The sequence below is a fragment of the Macrobrachium nipponense genome, chromosome 38 (genome assembly GCF_015104395.2).
Source record: "Macrobrachium nipponense isolate FS-2020 chromosome 38, ASM1510439v2, whole genome shotgun sequence".
NCBI classification, from domain to species: domain Eukaryota; kingdom Metazoa; phylum Arthropoda; class Malacostraca; order Decapoda; family Palaemonidae; genus Macrobrachium; species Macrobrachium nipponense.
In genome coordinates, this window is record NC_061098.1 from 10,023,857 (window position 1) to 10,045,843 (window position 21,987).

The window sequence follows — 21,987 nt, forward strand, 5'->3', positions numbered from 1 at the left end:
AATACTGCACTTGCGAATTCACTTTCACAGCAATCAAATATGATATTGTTATGATACAATAAAGTTTGTTCATACTTACCTGGCAGATATATATATAGCTGTATTTTCTGAAGTCCGACAGAAATTCAAAAACTTCCGGCACACACAGTGGTCGGCCAGGTGGTTAGTACCCATTCCCGCCGCTGGAGGCGGGTATCAGGAACCAGTCCCATTTTCTATTCATAATTTTTATTTCCACTGTCCCTGAGGGGAGGTGGGTGGGTACTTAATTATATATATCTGCCAGGTAAGTATGAACAAACTTTTATTGTATCATAACAATATCATTTGTTCATGAAACTTACCTGTCAGATATATATATAGCTGAATCCCACCGTTGGAGGTGGGAAGGGACAGAATAGAAGGATTTGGGAAACAAATGCATGCAGATGATTTACATCTTGGTTCCACCTGTTAGCATTGCTGCTTCGTGGTTATTGCCACGTAAGTCTGCTTGTGCTACTAGAGTTGCCAGCGAGGTAGAGACCTATATAGCTGGTGCACTCCAGATGATCTGTCAACAGGGGCGAGACCACGACGTGACTAGACCATATTGACCATACCATGAGGGCTAAGAAGTAAAATAAATATATATATAAAAATATATATCACCACTGACCAACCTAGCCAAAAGTTAAGGTGTGTTAACTAAGGCTTAAGAGTTAAGAAGTCACCGTTGTCGGCGACTCAACTACTAAATTAAGAGCTCTTCCTAACCATTTTCTACAGGATAGGATGAGTGGTACTACTTGCCCCCAAGATTGTGTCTGCAGACACGTATGGCCCTAGCGAGCAGCAGATCTCATATGCCATCTTCACATCTCGCAGGGAGTGTGAATTGAACACAGAGTTGCTTCGCTAAAAACATGGTACTCAGGATGTTGCTGAGTGCCATGCTCTGTTGAAATGCTTCCGAGGCCGCGCCACCCTCACCTCGTGAGCATTCAAATCAAACGATTTCAAATCTTTGTGCCAACACAATGAAGGAGCTTTTTTTTTTTTGAAAGAACTCCTTAACAATAAAGCCCAAAAGCCTGTTCTTCGATATGGGCAAGTCTGGTCTTTTCGGAAACACTGCAGATTGTCCGTACGACTTCGACTTTCTTGAGTTTTATGTAGATAAAAACTTGAGAGACCTGACAGGGCACAGGACTCTCTCTGGCTCCTGCCCAATAACTTGTGCCATCCTTGATTCCAAGCTCCTGGCCCAAGAACAAGACGGGTTTCCATTCTTAGGCCACAACGGAAGCTTAGAGAACGCACCGCCTTGTGTTCTCTTCTAATGCCAAAACTTCTGACGATGGCTGAAAACCTCACTACAAACCCTCTTTGTCGTATCTAGGGTGGTTAGAAAAGGGCCTTCCTGATCACGTGCAAGAAGTTAACAGGTAGGAGATGTTCGAATGCTTTGACATCAAGAACTTCAGACTATGTCTAAGTTCCATATGAAAGCTTCGATCTGGACATGCACAGTCAGTCAGTCTGTACTAAAAGTCAGGTGACCGACCAGGTGACCAGTCAGACGCATCAAGGACAGCAAGGCTGTACCCTGAAGACCATAAGGCACTATTCTTCGCTGAAGGATGAGTGTCTGGACTGCCTGGGCGATTCAAGCTAAGCAAAACCTTGGGGGTATGAACGCAACCCAACGTCGTTAGCGAATCAACTCCTGAGCCACTCCTGACTCGAGCTTCTGGTGCCAGGAGAAAGGAGCGAGGAGCAAAAAGGCGATTCAGTCCCGAAGGACGATGCCTGACAGTCCAACCTGGTCTCATGTAAACGATCATCGGGGGTGTGTAAACGCAACCGACTTCGTCAACAAGAACTCAGGCTACTATGTGTCTCCTGATCTCGCACGAGTGTCTGACTCCGAGAAAAACAGGTGAGACAAAAAGTAGATGGTGAGCGAGTTTCGAGATTCCACAGAACTCAAGATCGTGAAGGGCTTTGTTGTTTGACAGAAGCAAATCTCTGAGCCCAAAGGCCGTCAACAACTATTTGCGTATTCTTTAATAGTTGTGACTGCCAGCTTATCCCATTCTTCAAACGGAAAGGGAAGACGGCAATCTTATGCTGTCAACATCTCGATAGTCTGAACGTAGTCAGACTCAGAGCGAGAGGTTATAGGTACCTTTCGTGTTAAAGTAGACCGACTCTCTCGGAAAAGGTCCTTGGAAGGACGTGACCTCTGTGAATCTAGGATCTTGAAGGCCAACATGGGGCGATTAGCGTCATTGTCGCTCCCTGATGGTATAAATCATCTTATTACATTTCCTAAGCGTTTGAAAAAGGGGAAAAGAGACTAAACATCCATCCCTGTTCAATATCATAGCGAAGAGATGTATGAAAGGACGTCCCTAAAGTCTCCATAACTCTCAACATACTTCTAAAGAAAGATTCCACTCGGAAGTCAGTAGTTGCTGCCGTCGATCGAGACGATTCGTACGGACTTTTGCAATCCTGTAACGAACCTCTAGAGGATCGTTACATTCTACGTCTGTTGTTATAATAGGCTCTTTCTCGTAAACACGAACAGGGACCGAGAGAAAGATACTTCCTAAGATATGAGAGAGCTGTGGGAAGATCAGAGTTGATATGGACCACTGGTTCCAAAACTCGTTTCCAGGACTGAGGGACGACAGAATTGCTTCCACTTCTTTCAGATTATGATCCAGGACCATCTGAAACCCTCTCCAGATGTCCGGCACCTTCTTTCTATCACCTCAAGTGATACTTAACGCACCGAGAGATGTTCAGAATCATTCCTAGATCTTTAATTTAAAATTTCAGTTTCCCGGTAGGGAAAAAACTGTAGAGGTCTGAATTGCAGTCTATTCAGGAAACAAACTTCTTTAGGAAGGAAATGGTCCCCAGCAAGTCAATCCATTCCCTCACACAGTATGTTTACTTCCTAAAAAGGCCTTCTGCGCTTTGCCTAAGCTAAGCAGGAGAGCATATAATAGTGAAATGTTGCGGTAGACTCGTAGTCCTATACCGTGCGGTAACGAGCACCGAAAGGAGTAAAGAAAGATATCTCTGAGAACATAGTAATGGCAAAACGAATGCCAATGTTTTATTTCATTCATGTAAGAAATCCCTCAATCTTAGGCTAAAGTCCGTGATTAGTGGCAGAGATGACAGTTTAGTCAGTCAATCCCGCAGGAGGAGAGAGAGACGTTAACTGCCAGCACAGAGATACGGTTAGTCAGTCAAATCCCGCAGGAGAGAGAGACGTAACCTACAGCAAATGACAGCGAAACGAGCTGGTACTGCCTCGTTTGGACTGGCGGAGAGGACGCAGTGACAGCAGCAGCTTACGATCGTCGTCTCTTAACTTTATGCCTGGGTTGCCAGCTACCCTATTCTACGAAGAAATAGGTCCGTAATTTTTAGCATAAAGAGACTCTCAAGCTGGTATATTTAAGCGAAACAGAAAACGCTAAATATATAGATGCGTTTGTGTCGTCATAACACTACCTACAACGGTAAAAGATAAATCGGAAAACTCCTGAAGGCTGCAGGAGTAACGATTAAGTCCTTAAATTAATAGACAATAGACCTCTCGGTTGCCATCCGAAGAGGTAACTACAGCAAACAAGCGTATATGACTTGAGCCAACAGTAGTAAAAATAACGCAAGGCAAAATAGATGAATTATATTGCAATAAAGTTTTTTCATACTTACTGGCAGACATATATACTATAGATGGAATTTCGGAAATTACAGCTACCATACATATCTGACAGCAAGTTTCATAAACAAAACTCAAGAGAATTGAAGCGGACAGCTCAAGCTTCTTATGTTATTGGACATAAGCGTTTCAGTGACGTAGTCTACAAGTCTATTTCTTGTACGAGTCTGCGAATGATGAATGAGAGCTCTTTCCGAATCTTGTCAATAAGAGCTATCCGCTTACGCAATATAAAGTTAATGAGAAGTTTGTCAATGAGAACTAACCCATTTACGGGACAAAAGAGATTAATTTGTCAATGAGGGGATACCCACTTACTTGACAAAACGATAGTATATTGTCAATGGGGGAAAATCACTGATTGACAAAAACGTAATCCAGGAAGTCGAGCATTTTATTTTCGATTCCCGTCTCAAACGAGGAAGGGGCAAGAATCCTGTTAAGAGACGGCTTACGACAGGTTATAGAACGACGATGTTCAATTCGGCAGCGTAAGTCCCGACTAGGAACTAACAAAATCTATCATCTGAAAAAGCCCTTTCAAGATGGGCTAAAAAGCTTGCAAAATTATCCTGGGAAGAGGAAGAAAATCTCCAACCAGCTTCCTCTCCCGTATCAAAATTTATTGGCAGTATGGCAAAGGAAGTCCTGTCTTGCGCTTTCCTCCTTTTGATGAGTGCCTTTGCAAGAATCCTACTGAACGTTGACGAGAGTCCTGACGTGCAGGACGTCGAGCTTTTACATAACCCATAGCTGCCTTACCGCAAAGTCTTGACTGCGGTAGAGCAAAAGAGATCTTTCCTTGAGCTTTCCATAACTCCATCCAATCCTGGACTTTACGAAAAGCAATATTACTGACAAAGACCTCTATAATTCACGAAAACCCGTGGTCTTGCTGGGTTTCGAAAAACGAAGTTGCCTTTTCACTTTAAGCTTCTCCGAAGCACTGCTTACTTCACATTCTTCACAGGCGATGTAGAAGGGATCACCGAAGTTAGGTAAAAAATCTTTAGGCCCAAATCAGCTTGAAGAACTTCAACAGAAACGTTCAGCCAGGCGACACACCTGGCGTGCGCGCTCGGCGTCCACTGACTAGCAGCGAGCACGCTCGGCGTCCATTGGCGAGCAGCGAGCACTCTCGGCGCGCCCGCTCGGCGTCCACTGGCGAGCAGCGAGCACTCTCGGCGCGCCGCTCGCGCTCGGTATCCACTGGCGTGCGCTCGGCCTCGGCGCAGGCGTCTACTGGTGCGCGCTTGGCTGCGCTCGGCCTCGGTCGTCTACTGGTGCGCTTGGCGTGCAGCCCGCGCGCGCGCCTGGCGTCCATCCAAGCCGAGCGTCAAAAAAAAAAAGCGTGCAGAAAAAGCGTCACGCTCCTGACAGGCGTCAATGCAAGCGAAACTGCCTTCAGGGAGAGCATTAGACATCTCGGAGAGAAAACCGACTGCACGAAGCAGTCTCAGGTGAAGGGTTGATCGTGTGAGAATACGCGGGGCGAGGGAACGCCTTCTTATTCTCACAGCAACAAAGCTAGGACGTCCGCGCTCAAAAGCGTCCTGCTAATATGACTTGCTTTCCCTTTTCTCGGTGGAAAGACGTACACGAGTTCAGGCAACGTTCGCCTTCTTACTTCTCACTGCAACGCATGACGAGAGAGAGAGAGAGGACGTGAAACGTCCTCTTCTATAAAGCTTCTATTTAGAGGGCGCGACGTCCTTCCGAAAGCTCCAAACCCTGCGCAGGGGGAGGACGCTTCGGAGGACGAGAAGCAATCCTTCAGGATTCGTGCACGCACTTTGGCAGCCTAGGAGTAACTTCAGGTCTGCCGAAGGCACGTCAGATCGGTGGGAGTTCCTCGTAACCCTCCTTCGGCTTTCGACATGCTCTCTCCCTGTTCCTGGGAGTCAAGCAGAGGTCCCGGCCCCCTATGAGGCGAAATAAGGCCGATCTGACGCACCCTCCACTACACAAGGGGCACTGTCACTGCACTTAGCCACTTCACTTTTGCTCTCCAAAGCCAGCACTTTCGATTCTAAGTACGAATCGATAGAGTATCAGGAGAGAAAGGTCAATACCCTCTACAGAAACTGTTTAGGGCCCGAAGGCAACATTACAGGGTTAGGAGTAACAACTACAGAAGTAGCACTTTTCACCACAATGATAGGAGAGCGAGCACCTTAGATTCCAAGATACAGATGGAATCTATAACGTAAAGGGCATTACCTCACGAGACATATTTATAGCCCGTAGGCCATACTACAGGGTTAGGCAAAATAGTCTACAGGTAGGTTAGCCTACCCTGACTTTGTTTACTGATTAATTGCGTACATATGAATCATACGTCTTCCTTATGGAATTAGACAAAGTCTCACACTCCTTACATGACAAATCTCAACAAAGAAGCAAGACACATAGCCCTCGTGCATATCGAGTGCGGAACTACCGAAGCTTTCGGTAGCCACACCCTATCTTAGCAGACAACACCCTCTGAAACTAGCCTAACTAGATTCAGATATACAAAAAATGAATCATATTCAAAACAATTTAAGATAGCGTATGCCTAGCCACAAATCCAAGTCAATAAATCAAAAGACAATTAGGATATTTAGCGGCCATGAAGTTTCCAAAATCCTAAGACGGAGGTACTGAAAACAGGTGTTTCCAGCACCTGGCGACAGAATTATGTATAGAAAATGGGACTGGTTCCTGATACCCGCCTCCCAGCGGCGGGAATGGGTACTAACCACCTGGCCGACCACTGTGTGTGCCGGGAAGTTTTTTGAATTTCTGTCGGACTTCAGAAAATACAGCTATATATATATCTGACAGGTAAGTTTCATGAACAAACGTAAGGATTAATTCCAGGGTAAGAGCGGAAATTGATCCAAATTAAATTTGATGCAATTAATAAAATGAAAAGAAAAAACTGCATTGCGAATCCCACTTTCATTGCATTCTATTCATACAAAATAAGAGGCTCGTGCCGAGCGCAATCAAGCTCTCGGCAACGAACGCACAGGGCAAAAATATAATGAAAAAGAGTACTTACATCTTTCAATTACACACTTTCGCCCAAAATACATGACTCGGCGCGAGTGCGCTCGCCCTCGGCACCGAGACATAATTAAATTCAATTTCATGAAAAGAGCGGAAATCGCCGCCTCTACGGCGATAGCTCCATGTTGATTCATAATTAAGTAATGAAAATGAAAACAGTGTACTTACAGTTTCATTTCAAGATCAAACAAACCATTAGTAGAAAACACAATATAAACAAAGCATACGACGATGAAACGGCAGAGAGCGATGACGAACACGTCCTTCACACGCGCCGAAAGCAAAAGTGATTCTTCACCTCTCGGGCGCGCTGGCGCGCGCACGATCGGACAAGCAGTTAACTACCGTTCTCCCCTTGTTCGAAGCTTACGACCGTCCCAGCTGCCGCTAGTTACCTTCCTATTGTTAAAGGACCGAGGGTTTGTATTACGTATCAGAACAAGTACTTTTTCGGAGGGTGGATCAACTAGCGGGAAAGACTGGCTCAGCTAGTCCACTTGGTTGTTTCCCAGCCCCTGGGGTTAATTTAATTACAGTCGACCCCCCAAAACCCCCCAAAAAAAATAACTGTAAATTTCTTAATAAGCAACCCAAATACTATAGGAAACTGTAATTTCCAAAGAAATACTGATGCGGAGTTAGTTTTACCTAGATCTACTGGTAATTCTAAGCTCTCATTCTGCGGTAAAGTAGACTATGGTAGTTGACATTTTCCTATGTTATTTGACTTACTGAACAAGAATTTAAGGTAATATTTATTCGGCTGACATAATTAAAATGTTATTGTTATAATACAATTAAGTTTGTTCATACTTACCTGGCAGATATATATATAGCTGTATTCTCCGAAGTCCGACAGAATTTCAAAATTCGCGGCACACGCAGTGGGCGGCCAGGTGGTGGTACCCATTCCCTCCCGCCGCTGGGAGGCGGATATCAGGAACTATTCCCATTTTCTATTCATATTTTATCAGTGCCACTGTCTCCTGAGGGGAGGTGGGTGGGCACTTTAATTTATATATATCTGCCAGTAAGTATGAACAACTTAATTGTATTTATAACAATAACATTTGTTCATGAAACTTACCTGACAGATATATATAGCTGAATCCCACCTTCGGATGGTGGGAAGAGACAGAATAGGATTTTTTGGGAAAACTAAATTAAGTTGATGATATACATCTTGTTCCTCACCTGTTAGCATAGCCGACTTCGTGGATTACTGTCACTAAAGTCTGCTCTGCGTTACTAGAGTTGCCAGCGAGGTAGAGACCTGTAATGCTGGTGCGCTCTAGATGACTGTCAACGGGGGCGTGACCACAATGTGACTAGACCATATGACCATACTTCTGAGGGCAACGAAGCTAAAACCACCACCTGACCTAACCTATTAAAGTTAGTTCCATAACTTCTAGGCTAAAGAAAAGGAACGCGCCTCAAGCGACCAACCCTTCAAAGTTAAAAAGCACACCTATCCCTTTTCTATAGGATAGGATTCGTGTTGCTTGCTGCCCCCAATAATATATCTACGGATATGTATGGTCCTAGCGACTTACAGATCTCAAATGTCGTCTTCACATCCCGTCGGGAGTGTGAAGCGAACACAGAGTTGCTTCGCTAAAGCGTGGCACTCAGGATGTTACTGAGTGTCATGCTCTGTTGAAATGCTTCCGAGGCCGCGCCCTCACCTCTTGAGCATTCATATTAAAAAAAATCTCAAATCTTTATGCAAACATAATGAATGATGACTTCTTAAAAGAACTCCTTGACTATAATGCCAGGGTGTTCTTGGACATGAACCAGTCTGGTCTTTTACGGAACACCGCAGATTGTCCGTTGACCTCGACTTACTATAGTTTTTATTAAGATAAAACTTGAGAGACCCGACAGGGCACAGGACTCTCTAATGCCTTCGCCCAATAATTTGTGCCATACCCTTGGTCTCCAAACCTTCGGGTCAAGGGTTTAGACAGGTTTTCGTTCTTATCAAGAACGGAAGGCTTAGAGGACAGACCGCATTATGTCCTTTAAAGCTAAAACCTCTGATGATAGCTAAAAGCACTAACCCTCTTTGCTGTGGCTAGAGCGGTTAGAATGTTAGCCTTTCTGGTCACATGTATTAAGTTCGCAGAAAGGATAGGTTCGAAATGCTTTTGGCATCAGAAACTCAGACTACGTCTAAGTTCCATGCCGGAACCTGCGATCCAGAGAATTTCAAGATCTCCCCAGACCTCAAAAGATCGTGAAGCTTTGTTGTTTGAACAGAACCGAATCTCTGAGCCTAGAGGCCGTCAACATATTTTTTTTTTTTTTTTTTTTGCATATTCTACAATAGTTAGGACTTCTATCTTATCTCGTACTTCATACGGAAAGATGAACCATAAAGAAATTCACAGAGGTCGAGTTGGAGGAACAGTCATTTCCCTCACTATCCATAAAACGGCCCGCTCCGATTGAACACTGAAAAATAGGCAGCACTGCTTTGCCTTGGCCAAGAGACTGCCATTAATCTTGAAGATCTTATCGCTTCTCGATAGTCCTGAACGCCTTCAGACTCCAGAGAGGAGAGATATTAGATACTTCACTAAGTGACGAAGTTAGATTACACCGATTCTCTCGGGAAGGGTCTTTGGACAATTCTCTGAATTACCTGACCTCTGTGAATCCAACCTCTTAGAGGCCAACATGTGGCGACTAAAGCTTATCCTCTAGGATCATGAATAAGGGAACAACTTAAGAGGAAGCTCCTTCGTCTTCAAAATACGAAAAACTTAACGAAAGGACGCCCTCAGTCTCTCCTCACTTTCGAAATACTTCTAAGCTGAGGATTACTCAGACGTCAGTAGTTGTTGCCTTCGATCGAGGAAGACCGGCACGGACGTGTACTAGTTTAACGAAACCTCTTGAGGACCGTTACGTTCCGTGCCTAAGCCCATAACCAATTCTCTGTTCTTGAGCTATGAAAGAGCTGAGAAATTATCCGAGATGATTTGGGCCACCTCGATCCAAACTCACCCTCGAGGAACTGGAGAGCCGACCAATTTGGCTTCCAATTCTTTCAGACAATGTGCCAGAACATCTGTTCCTCTGTTCGGATGTCTGGCACCCTCTCGCAATCACCCGAGGTGATCCTCAAGCCGTTGAGAGAAAATTAGAATTATTACAAGATCTTTGATGTTATTCCAATTTCTTCGTGAGGAAAAAATTGTAGAGGTCTGAATTGCTGTTTATTCAGGGAAAAACAAGCTTCTCCAGCGAGGAAATGGTCCCCAGCAAACTCATCCATTCCTCACTCAGCCTGCTTCCTTCCTCCCTAAATAAGGCTGAACTTTGCATAAGCAGGAGAGCATTATTATAGTGCTATGCCGCGGTAGATTCGTACAGAGTTCTGTTACCGTGCGGTAAAACCGCACCGAACAAGTATAAGAGAATCTCTTGTTGAAAATTTTTCTAAGTAAACGGAAGGCATGTTCATTCATGATTACTAGAAATTTCCTCAACCCGAGGCTAAAATCCATGATTGTAGGGCAGAGAGACGCAACCAAACGCGCATGACACCGAGCTAGCCGGTACTGCGTAGATCACATCACAGTAACAGCAGCCTTGTTCATCGTTATCCGCCACTATCTGCCTGAGTTGCCAGCTTACTACCTTTTACCGGGAAGGGATAGGTATGGAAATTATCGGGACGGCAAAAAGGGAAAAAAACCTCATCCAGCAGGCATATTTAAAACGAAAAAAACAAAAATTCTGGGTCTAAATTACAGAATCTGAGTTGGTGTTGTCGTAACAATACCTGAATAGTTATTCTTACTCCGAAAACTCTTGAAGGTTGAAGGGAGTGTCAAATAAATACATTAGAACAACAGTTCTTTCGGCTTCTATCCGCAGAGGTAAATACTATCTGCGTATATGACTTGACCCATGCGTTAGCAAAATGACGCAAAGATAAACTACGTAAGTATTGTAGTAAATTTGAACATCGAATTCTCTACTACATCTTTCCTCGACGAGGAAGAGAGAAAGAAAGGAAACGACTGTCCACGTTCTAATGAATGAGACTTTTTAAAAGAACTCCTTGACTCTTTGCCAAAAGGGAAAGAGTAATATTCGAATAGAGATCATCAAGAGAGAACCGAGGATCGAAAAGGACCGTTCAATGTTCTTATGATATTGGACATAAGACTTCCTGGATCTAGTCTACAAGTCTTTTTCTTACTCCCCGGATGAGCCTCTGAAAATGAATGAGAGCTCTTCGAAATTTGTTAATGAGTTTATCCGCTTAAACGATAAAAACGTTAAAATCTATGTCAATGAGAACTACCCCATTTATGAGGGGTCCCCCACTTAAATGACAAAACGTTTAGTATCTTGACAATGGGGAAAAACGTCCTTACTAGACAACTATTAGCACTTTGCTAATAGGGGAAAACCCTTTAACATGACCGAAAGTCACCCAGGAATCCGAGTATATAATCTTCCCGATTCTCAGAGAAATCGATGAAGAGGAAAGAGGGATCGAAGAAAAAATTCGGGTATGTCTCTCCGCTAACTCCGAATCCTTTTTTAAAAATTTCTGTAAAGGAATGTCCTGTGGAGAGTCCTGAAAAAACCTCCTCTTGACGAGCGTTTATAAAGCGTCAAGCGTCCTAAGAAACGTCCTGAACAGCAAATAAAACGCCTTCTACAAGTCTTTTCTCTCGCAAAGCGTCCTGCCGAGCTTCCACCGAAGCGTCCTGGCGAATGTGCACAAAAGCGTCCTCAAAAAGCGTCCTGGAAAGCGTCCTGCTGAGCGTCCTCAACTGCTGAGCGTGCTTAGCTACGAGCGTGTCTGAGCAGAGAACACCAAGTCTTCTGAACGACGTTTCAGAGAGGAACTCGTTGAGCGCCTTGATGCATGCAAGGCCCGCCAAGAGGCGTCCTGGCGAGCGACCTTGCCAACATCTCAATGTTATGACGAACCGCGTTTTGCGTATGACGTTTGAATATTTTTAAGGGACGTCCTCATGCGAGTCTCCATGGAGAGCCGCACGCTGCTCCTGAAGAGTGTGAACACTAAAGGAAGACGTATGGCTTTCGTCTTCCGCAGGTGCTTGCCGAAGCATCCTGGAGAATGTCTCTACTTATAGGACGTCGAGCACCTCCAAAAGCTTCCTCACTTCTAAATTGCCCTTCTTATGCCGACCAGAGACATAAGTTGTTTGACTGTGCAAAGCAGCTTGCCGGCCGTCAAACTTATCAGCTTGCTTTTCGAAGTAAAGCGAACGTTACAAAACGTATACGGAGCGCCATGAGGAGAGAAGACGAATACTGAGTTACTCCTCCAAAAGGTGGAATCAAGAATGTCCTTGATTACCAAATTCTTTTGGAATGCTAGCGAGGTTGAAACAGCTCTAACTTCATGAGCGTTCACTCGCAGGAGGCTCAAATCACTTCTTCTGGCAAGATGAATGAACCTCCTTAATAATGTACAAGTGATATATACATGAGCGTTCATATACATGAGCATTCACCCGCAGGAGGCTCAAATCACTCTTCTGCAAGATGAATGAGCCTCTTTAAATAATGTAAAATGATGTATACATGGGGAGGCGTTCACTCTCAGGGGGCTCAAATCACTCTTCTGGCAAGATGGAATGGAGCCTCCTTAATAATTTAATGTAAAGAAAAGTATACATGAGCGGTCACTCGCAGGAGTGCTCAAAATCACTCTTCTGGAAAGATGAATGAGCCTCCTTAAATAATTGTTATAAATGATATAGACATGAGCGTTCACTGGAATCGCATGTAGGCTCAAATCACTCTTCTGGCAAGATGAATGAGCCTCCTTAAATGTCCCCCCTTAGAAAAAGAGCCAGTGCATTCTTCTAAAAGGTAAATGTGGTCTCTTTCCTCCTCATCCTCTCGTGACGAGAGAGATGGACGTGAAGCGTCCTCTTCTCTAAAGCTTCTTTAGGGGGCGCGAGTCCTTCCGAGAGCCCCAACCCCTGTGTGGGGGGACGGATGCCTCGGAGGCCGAGAAGAAACAACCCTTGAAGCTTCGTGCACGTGCTCGATCTTCGGCAGCCTGGGAAGCTACAACAGGACCTGCCGAAAGGGAAGCCAGATCAGCATGAAAAGCCGTAACCCTCCTTCGGCTTTTGACATGCCCTCTCCCTGGTTTCTGGGAGTCCGACAGAGGTCTAGGCCTAGAGGCGTTATGGGGCCGATCTGACGTTCCCTCCTAACGAGAGAGAGGACGTGAAGCGTTCCTCTTCTCTAAAGCTTCTTAGAGGGCGCGAGTCCTTCCGAGAGCTCCTAACCCTTGCGCTGGGTCGGGGAGGGACGCCTCGTGAGGACGGGCAGAAGCAATCCTTCAAGATTCGTGCGCGTGCACGATCTTTAGCAGCCTGGAAGCGTCAACAGGTTCTGCCAAAGGGACGCCAGATCGGTGGGGAGAGCCCCCGTAACCCTCTTGCGGCTTTCGACATGCCCTCTCCCTGAGTCCTGGGAGTCCGACAGAGGTCCAGGCCTAGAGGCATTATGGGGCCGATCTGACGCCCCCTCCACAACACAAAGGGGCACTACACTTCACAACACTGATTGGAGAACGAGCACTTTAGTCTAAGATTACTTGATGTAATCCTCTAGCAGACACTTCTTCTAGGCCCGTAAGCCATACACAGGGTTAGGCAAAATAAAATCTACAGGAGGTTAGAAGGTTCATTATTTCTAGCTTCTGTTTACTGTGGAGGAAAACTCCTGATTCTAACACGCTCTAAAATGCGTACATGAATCCTACTTCTTCCGTAATCAGTCACACATTACACTAATTACATTGAACTTATGCAAAGAAAACATGTAAACGCCATATACACTAAGCGAGTGTCTACCGAAAGTTCCGGTAGCTTCACCATCCCCCATGCAGACAACAAAGTCTGAAACTAGGCTAACTAGCCTCAGACATCAAATGCAATGAAAAATTTACGATAGCGTATGCCTAGCCACAAATCCAAGTCAATAATCGTAAGAATAATTAGGATACTTAAGCGGCTAATGAAGTTTCAAAATCCTAGGCGGAGGTCTGTAAACAGTTGTTTACCGACCGGCGACAGAAAAAATATGAATAGAAATGGGAATAGTTTCCTGATATCCGCCTCCCAGCGGCGGGAATGGGTACCACCACCTGGCCGCCCACTGCGTGTGCCGCGAATTTTGAAATTCTGTCGGACTTCGGAGAATACAGCTATATATATATCTGTCAGGTAAGTTTCATGAACAAACTGTAATTTACCTTTGAAGACTACATGATGGCGTACAAGGGATGCGATGCACCGACGTCCAGAGTTCAAAGGTAAATAACAGATCAGTTGCAGGCGACTGGCAAAATACTACCTTAAACTCTTGAAAAGTAAGTAAAATAACATAGGAAAATGTCAACTGCCACAGTCTACTTCAACTGAACAATCTTCAAAGTTCTGGTTCGGGGTCAATAAACGTAAACAAACCGCCATATTTGAACTCTGGTAGCGGGTATGGGATACGTAACCAGCAGGGAGTGTAACATATAGGTTAATTGATACTAACATAACCAACCTAACCTAACCTAGACGAACATGTTACATGCCCGGGGGCACGGAGCCCCCCATACCCCCCCTTAAAGGACGGCAAGCTTTCAAGTGTAAACATAGGTAAGGAGTCGGTGACTGAAACAAAAGCTTTCCTTAGTCTCCTATAACATGGTGCATGCACAGTAGTTTAAGGTTATAATAGGTGGATTTTGGCTATGTAACGGCTCCCCCCATTAGTCGGGTTTATTTATCGCTTCTTTATTTCAGCTTGTATTTCGTTATTTAAATGTCATAAATAAGAGGAAATAACACAATAACACAGCAAAACCTTGCCCAAAGTGTTTATTTTACCCCACCCTAACCACGCTTTCCCATCGGCCCCCCTTACCGTAGAATAGAGTTTAAGGCGTAATTCTCCCAAGTGTTTTATCCCACCCAAAACCCAGCATTCCCATCGGTTCCCCTTACCGTAGGATAGAGTTAAAAGGCAAATTACAGGTTAATTACAACCAGCTGAAAAATATTACTTTAAATTCTTGTTCAGGTTAAATTCTTTAGAAAAAACGTCAACTGCCACAGTCTAGTTCGCTGGGGTATAGGTAAGGGCTTAGAGCTACCGATCTACCCAATGGAAAAAGTAAATCTCCAAGGTAGGTAATAGGTAATAGTACTACCCAATGCAGCGCAATCCCTATTGTTTAACCAGAATCAACTTCCATGGTAGGTACCTACTACCACACCTACTAATGCCCAATGCGGAGCTGTTCCCTAGTTTTAGGCTACCAAGAAAAATATTAAGTAGTATTTAGCCCTAATATAGTATACTAATGAGGGAGGTGGCTGGAGTCTCCTGAAAAATAGCAAACCCTAGGATAGTAAGGTAAAATTGAGAGTAACTTAAGGATGTTGCCTATGATTGTTGAAATCTGGATTTTCAAGTGTATTTTGATGATTTTTTACTGAATTTAACCAAGATAAGCAAACTATTAATTTTTGAGAGGACAGAAAGGAGAACTGCAAGACAGAAATAAGAGGTTTTGTGGCAAGATTAACACAAAAAACCCTGAAACACCCAGAAAAAACTACTAAGGTAGCTACCTAAGGGCCTTTAAACTGAAGGCTAGTAGGTAGACGTCAAATCGTTGCCTAAGTCTACCCGGGCCCAACAGTAGAGCATTGGCCCACCACAGTAAAGAATCTATATTACTAAGAAACCTACCCTTCAAATCATTCAACTCTAATTCCATTGAATGTGGCTGAAAGTCAGAATCATTCTTCTTGTTCAGTAGTAGTAGTAGTAGTAGTTATGGGTCGAGGCAATGCCTTTGCAACGGCGCCTCTTAGTCTTGGGTATTTTTTTTTTTATTTGTTTAGCTCTTTCCTTTTTTTCTCTCTTTTTTTCCACATCAAGTATATGGTTTCTTTTCTTATTTCGTTGTTACCTGAAAATAGAATTTTCCCACTACGTCACTTTTCCTTCTCTTCATAGGTTGTTGTAGCCCTATTTGCTTTAACCCGTTCCTCTATATATGTATCACAATATAAAAGGAAATGAAATATGTCTTCTACTGCATCATTGCAAAAAGGACAAACAGGTGTTCTCCTTCTGGTGCCTTTTTGCTATATTTAAATTAAGAGAGTTGGTTCTGGCTTTGAAGAGAAGGACTGAACCCATAGAGTTGTCATAAATTTCTTCATCTTTTATTTCTCTTTCCACGTTTTATATATGTTCACAGTCACTTTATTTTCCAACTCTTCTTTCCACCTCTCTGTGTCCCATATTCTGGCTTTGTCCTTTATTTCTGTTCTGGACATTCCTTCTAATTTTCTTAAATTTATTTTAACTTCGTGCATGTACTTTTCCACAGTTTTCCACCATTTTCCTTTCCTTTTCTTGCATATCTGTAATTATTTTCTTCAGTATCTCTTTCCGTCCATTTAAAGTATTATTTACATAGCTTATCTTCCCATTCATAATTCTACTTTTCATTGAAGAAGCTCCTATCTCCCCCCTTAATGTGGCTACTACTGTACTTCTACATGCCCCTAATATTTTCCTATATACCCCATTCTCTATTCTTTGTAATTTTTTCTATTTCTGCGTCTGTTAGATTAACCACATTGGTTCCGTATAAGATTGATGGTAGAGCTATGTTTTTCCAGAATGTTTTCCCTATTAGAACTTTGTTGCAGCTTTTTTCTATCACGGAGTAGGTTAGGTTGGCTAACTTCTGTGCTTTATTCAACATTTCTTTTTCTGTAGCTTAAACAGATTTCTAGAGTCATTTATCTTTATTCCTAAATATGTAATGTTCTCCCTACCTTTATGTTCTCTATCTCTTCTGGTTTATCTTTCATGTTGAAAATAATGATGCTGCTTTTTTCTCTTTATTTATTTCTAGCCCACATTTGTTCCCTATATCTATTAAAATCTTTATGTTTATTCTTGCGTCTTCTATATTACTTGCTAGAACTAATCCATCGTCGGCGAAGAAAAGTGTCCCTATCTTTGTACTAGTTCATTTTCAAATCCTGTCCCTTCCTCCTCCATTTTCTTAATTATTAAATATGTCATAATGTCATAGTTTGAAAAGTGAAGTAGAGCCTGTGCAACCTTGCCTAATCCCACTTGTAATTCCCATTTCCTGTTCTACTCCCTCCCCTAGGTCTATTATTGTGCTATCCCCTTCAATATATGTTTAACTACTGCCACCTATGATTTTTGGATGTATTTTGAACTGTTTCATAACTTCAATCATGACTTCTCGTTTTACCGAGTCATCTCTAATGTTAACAGTAACCAATGTCCGCTGACATCTTTGTTTACAATACTTCTTCTTCTTGGGCCTTTGACGGTATACGCCACAACCGGGTGACCATTGGCCAATCATTTTACTTGAACTCTTGTTTTCATTGTCTATGCTGCGGTTTTCTTATTTACAGCATCATCTTTGTGGATCAATATTTTCTCATCCACAGTATCTATGAGGTTCGAGCCTTCAAGAAACACAAAAGTACATTTTCTCTGCTTCTATCTCCACTGAAATAACAAGTTACAACCACCGTTTCACTTGTAAAGACCTCCACAAGGATGATTCCCTCTCTGGCTGGCCCTTGTGCGTTTTCAAAATATGGCTCTTCGCATATTTCATAATTGCCTTTTAGTGTGTTCTCGTCAGTATCGTAGCTTCTGCAGAATAGGAGAGTCTTTAGTTCTTTTTAAAATTTGCTTTCTTCGTGTATGGTCTTCACTTCAGGTGGTATTTTGTAGTATAGTCTTGTTGTACAGACGGCCAACGAAGAATTGGCGTAGTTTCTTAATTCATTGTACGTTAAGGAAATATTACCGTATGCAGGTGCTAGATTATTTACGTAACAATAAAATAACATTTCCTTTCAAAGGAGCTATACTTGAAATAAATTACATTAGAATTGAGTAGACTTATTCAACGTATTAAAGATAATTATTTTGCAAAGTAAGAAAAATATATAACGAAGGTTCCACGATTTCTAATTTTATTCTCAACTCTAGCTTCGTGACAGCATACCGAAGATTTTGAAGTTGGCTTTGCTGCCGCTCGAGTCTTTACTCAACGTATCGTACTGCACTGGGGTGTTGTCATTTCGTCTCCTACAGCCGATAAATAATACATCAAGGCGTTAACATTCTTTGAAAACGATGTTTAATTAAACTAATTTGTCCTTTGATCAATAAAATAATTTGCATGACACAGTTTAGTGGGCCTAAATTGGACTTCTGATTATCCCACATGATTAGCCTATAGGTCTATACTCTATCGGAACGTAATTATTAATGAATATTTAAATCGACAGTATATATATATATATATATATATATATGATATAATATATATAGATATATACTATATATATAATATATATATATATATATATATATATATATATTAATCTGCTTTATTTGACTATTCCCGTTATTCTTGTTTTATTAGCCATGTTCGCCTTTCTTCTTATCCTTTTCATAATTGCTTAACATAATTAACTCTGACCTAGCTATTCAAAGTCAAAACGCAATCATAAAAAAATCAAACGAATATAATTCAGTCTTATTTTTTATCGATGTCCTCGCCTTCCTTGGATCCCAGTCGGAGACGGTATGTTCGTTCGTTCGGCCTCCTCTCTGTGGTGTGTCCAGAATTCCTTGAGCATTTGAACTTGAAGATCTCTGGAGATGTTGTTATCCTCGAAGGAGCCACAGCTCCGTCGAATCCTGCCCCAGAGATCTTCTCCGCTCAATTGCTACAGAGGAAGAGTGAGAAAAGGACTATTCTACTTACGAGAACAGAGGAGAAAGGCTTCTGCAATCCTCAGGAATCCCAAAAGGAAATCGCCCTTCAAGACACGAAGGAAGGAAGACGAAGGACGAACGAACACACTGTCTCCGTCTGTCTTCAAGGAAGGAAGGAAGACTTCGAAATTCACAAGAGAAGAATCGAAGCTTCCGTCAGCTTCTCAAAACAACCATCAGCATCAAGCGTCTTTGACTCAGCCTCTCGACAACAGGGTCTGCCGTCAAGGGCTAAGAGAAAGTGGATGAAGATTGCATGAAGGTCTGCAAACGGAACGTCGACAAGGAGACGAGGACCAAAAGGAGGACTGGACTCAGAAAGAAGACTGGACCACAGAAAGAAGACTGGACTGGAACTCAGAAAGAAGACGTGGACTCAGAAGAAAGAAACTGGACACAGAAAGAAAGAAACTGGACTCAGAAGAAGAACTTGGACACAGAACAGAAGTTGGACTCACAAAGAAAGAAACTGGACTCAGAAGGACTGGAACACAGAAAAGAAGAACTGGACCTCAGAAAGAAGACTGGACACAGGAAAGAAGAACTGGACTCAGAAAGAAGACTGGACTCCAGAAAGAAAGAAACTGGACACCAGAGAAGAAAGAACTGTCACAGAAGAAACTGGAACTCAGAAGAAAAAGACTAGGACACAGCAAGAAAGACTGGACTCATTAAGAGACTGGGACACAGAAAGAAGACTGGACTCCAGAAAGAAGACTGGACACAGAAAGAAGACCTGGACACAGAAAGAAAACTGGCTCAAAAGAAACTGGACACGGAAAAATACGGGAACAAAAGAAGAAACTGGACTCAAGAAAGAAAAGAACTGGACTCAGAAAAGAAGGACCTGGGAACAGAACGAAGACTGGACACAGAAAGAAGACTGGACTCAGAAAGAAAGAAACTTGGACTCCAGAAGAAAAGACTGGACACAGAAGAAGACTGGACTCAGAAAGAAGACTGGACACAGAAAAAGACGGACTCCAGAAGAAGACTGACTCAAAGAAAGAAACTGGACTCGAAAGAAGACTGGACTCAGAAAGAAGACTGGACACAGAAAGCAACTGGACTCAGAAAGAAGACTGGACAGAAAGAAGACTGGACACAGTAACGAAGACTGGAACTCAGAAAAGACTGGACACAGAAAAGAAGACTGACTCAGAAGAAGGACTGGACACCGAAAGAAGACTGGAGACACAGAAAGAAGACGGGAACAGAAAGAAGCTGGAACAGAAAGAAAGAACTTGGACTCAGAAAGAAGAATGGACTCAGCAAGAAGACTGGACACAGAAGAAGGACTGGACTCAGAAAAGAAGAAACTGGGACACAGAAAGAAGAACGGACTCAGAAAGGAAGGACTGGGACTAGAGAAAGAAGAAACTGGACACAGAAAGAAGGACTGGGCACAGAAAGAAGGACTGGACTCCAGAAAGGAAAGGACTGCGACAACAGAAAGAAGAATGAGGACTCAGAAAGAAGAACGGACACAGAAGAAAGAAGACTGGACTAGAAAAGAAAGAACTGGACTCAGAAAGAAAAGGATTGGGACACAAAGAAGAATGGATCAGGAAAGAAGACTGGACACAGAAGAAAAGAAGACTGGACAAGGAAAGAAAGGACGGGACTCAGAAAGAAGGACTGGACTCAGAAAGAAGGACTGGACTGCAGAAAGACGACTGGACACAGAAAGAAGGACTGGATCAGAAAGAAAGAACTGGACTCAGAAGAGGACTGGACAACAGAAAGAAGACTGGACTCAGAAGAAGGACTTGGACACAGAAGAAGAATGGACTCAAGAAAGAAGCTGATCCAGAAGAAGGACTGGGACTCAGAAAGGAAGCGACTGGACTCAGAAAGAAGACTGGACACAGAAAGAAGACTGGAACTCAGAAAGAAGACCTGGGACACAGAAGAAAGAAAGACTGGACTCAGAAAGAAGACTGGACTCAGATAAGAAGACTGGACTCAGAAAGAAACTGGACACAGAAAGAAGACCTGGACTCAGAAAGAAGAAGGGACTCAGAAAGAGACTGGACACAGAAAGAAACTGGAACTCAGAAAGAAGACTGGACACAGAAGAAGACTGGGACTTCAGAAGAAGACTGACTCAGAAAGAAGACTGGACACCGAAAGAAGACTGGACACCAGAAAGAAGACTGGACTCAGAAAGAAGACTGGACACAGAAAGAAGACTGGACACAGAAAGAAGACTGGACTCAGAAAGAAGACTGGACACAGAAAGAAGACTGGACTCAGAAAGAAGACTGGACACAGAAAGAAGACTGGACTCAGAAAGAAGACTGGACACAGAAAGAAGACTGGACTCAGAAAGAAGACTGGACACAGAAGACGACTAGAAAGACACAGAAAGAAGAAACTGGACCAGAAAAAGACTGGACTCAGAAAGAAGACTGGACTCAGAAAGAAGACTGGACACAGAAAGAAGAACTGGACTCAGAAAGAAGACTGGACAGAAAGAAGACTGGACTCAAAGAAGACTGGACACAGAAAGAAGACTGGACACAGAAAGAAGACTGGACCAGAAAGAAGAGGACACAGAAAGAAGCTGGACAGAAAGAAGACTGGACACAAGGAGGAGACCAAAAAGCGGAAAATAGATGAGATAGAGAGAAACAAGAAAACCACAGTGAAGTCAAACGGAAGGAGAGCAAGAAAATTGATTTAAAAAATCAGATAAAAAAATCAGATAGAGAGAGAGAGAGAGAGAGGAGAAATTTTACCAAACTACCGCTCCAACCATTTAATCGAAAGAGAGAGAGAGAGAGAGAAATTTTACCAAACTTGTTTCAACTCTTTAATTGAAAGAGAGAGAGAGAGAGAGAGAGAAATTCTACCAAACTTCTGTTTCAACTCTTTAATCGAAAGAAAGAAAGAAAGAGAGAGTGTGAGAGAGAATTCCAATTAAATGAAGGCATAAAAAAGCCCACCCCCCCCCCCCCCCCCCCCCCTTTTTTTAATATTATACAAAAATACTCAAAAGAAGTCTAATACAATACTTAGGCTGAAAATAAAAAATATCAATTGTTATTGTAAATCAAATTCGTCCATAATTACATCACGAGTTAAAAACTCTACAAATATTGCAATTTGAGTTTGGTTAAGTTTACTAATAAAGCACTTAACTTCATTCGCACTTTCCTTTAATGAATGAAAGAGCGCAGTTCGAGCAGATAATTCAGCATTATATGGCTTGCATTTTTTTAGACGACTAAAAGGACGCACTTGGGCATAGTTAATCAATGACTATTGTTTACTTTTTCCTTTCACAAAAGCATGGAGGCAGTGGTGAACCTTGACCCGACCCT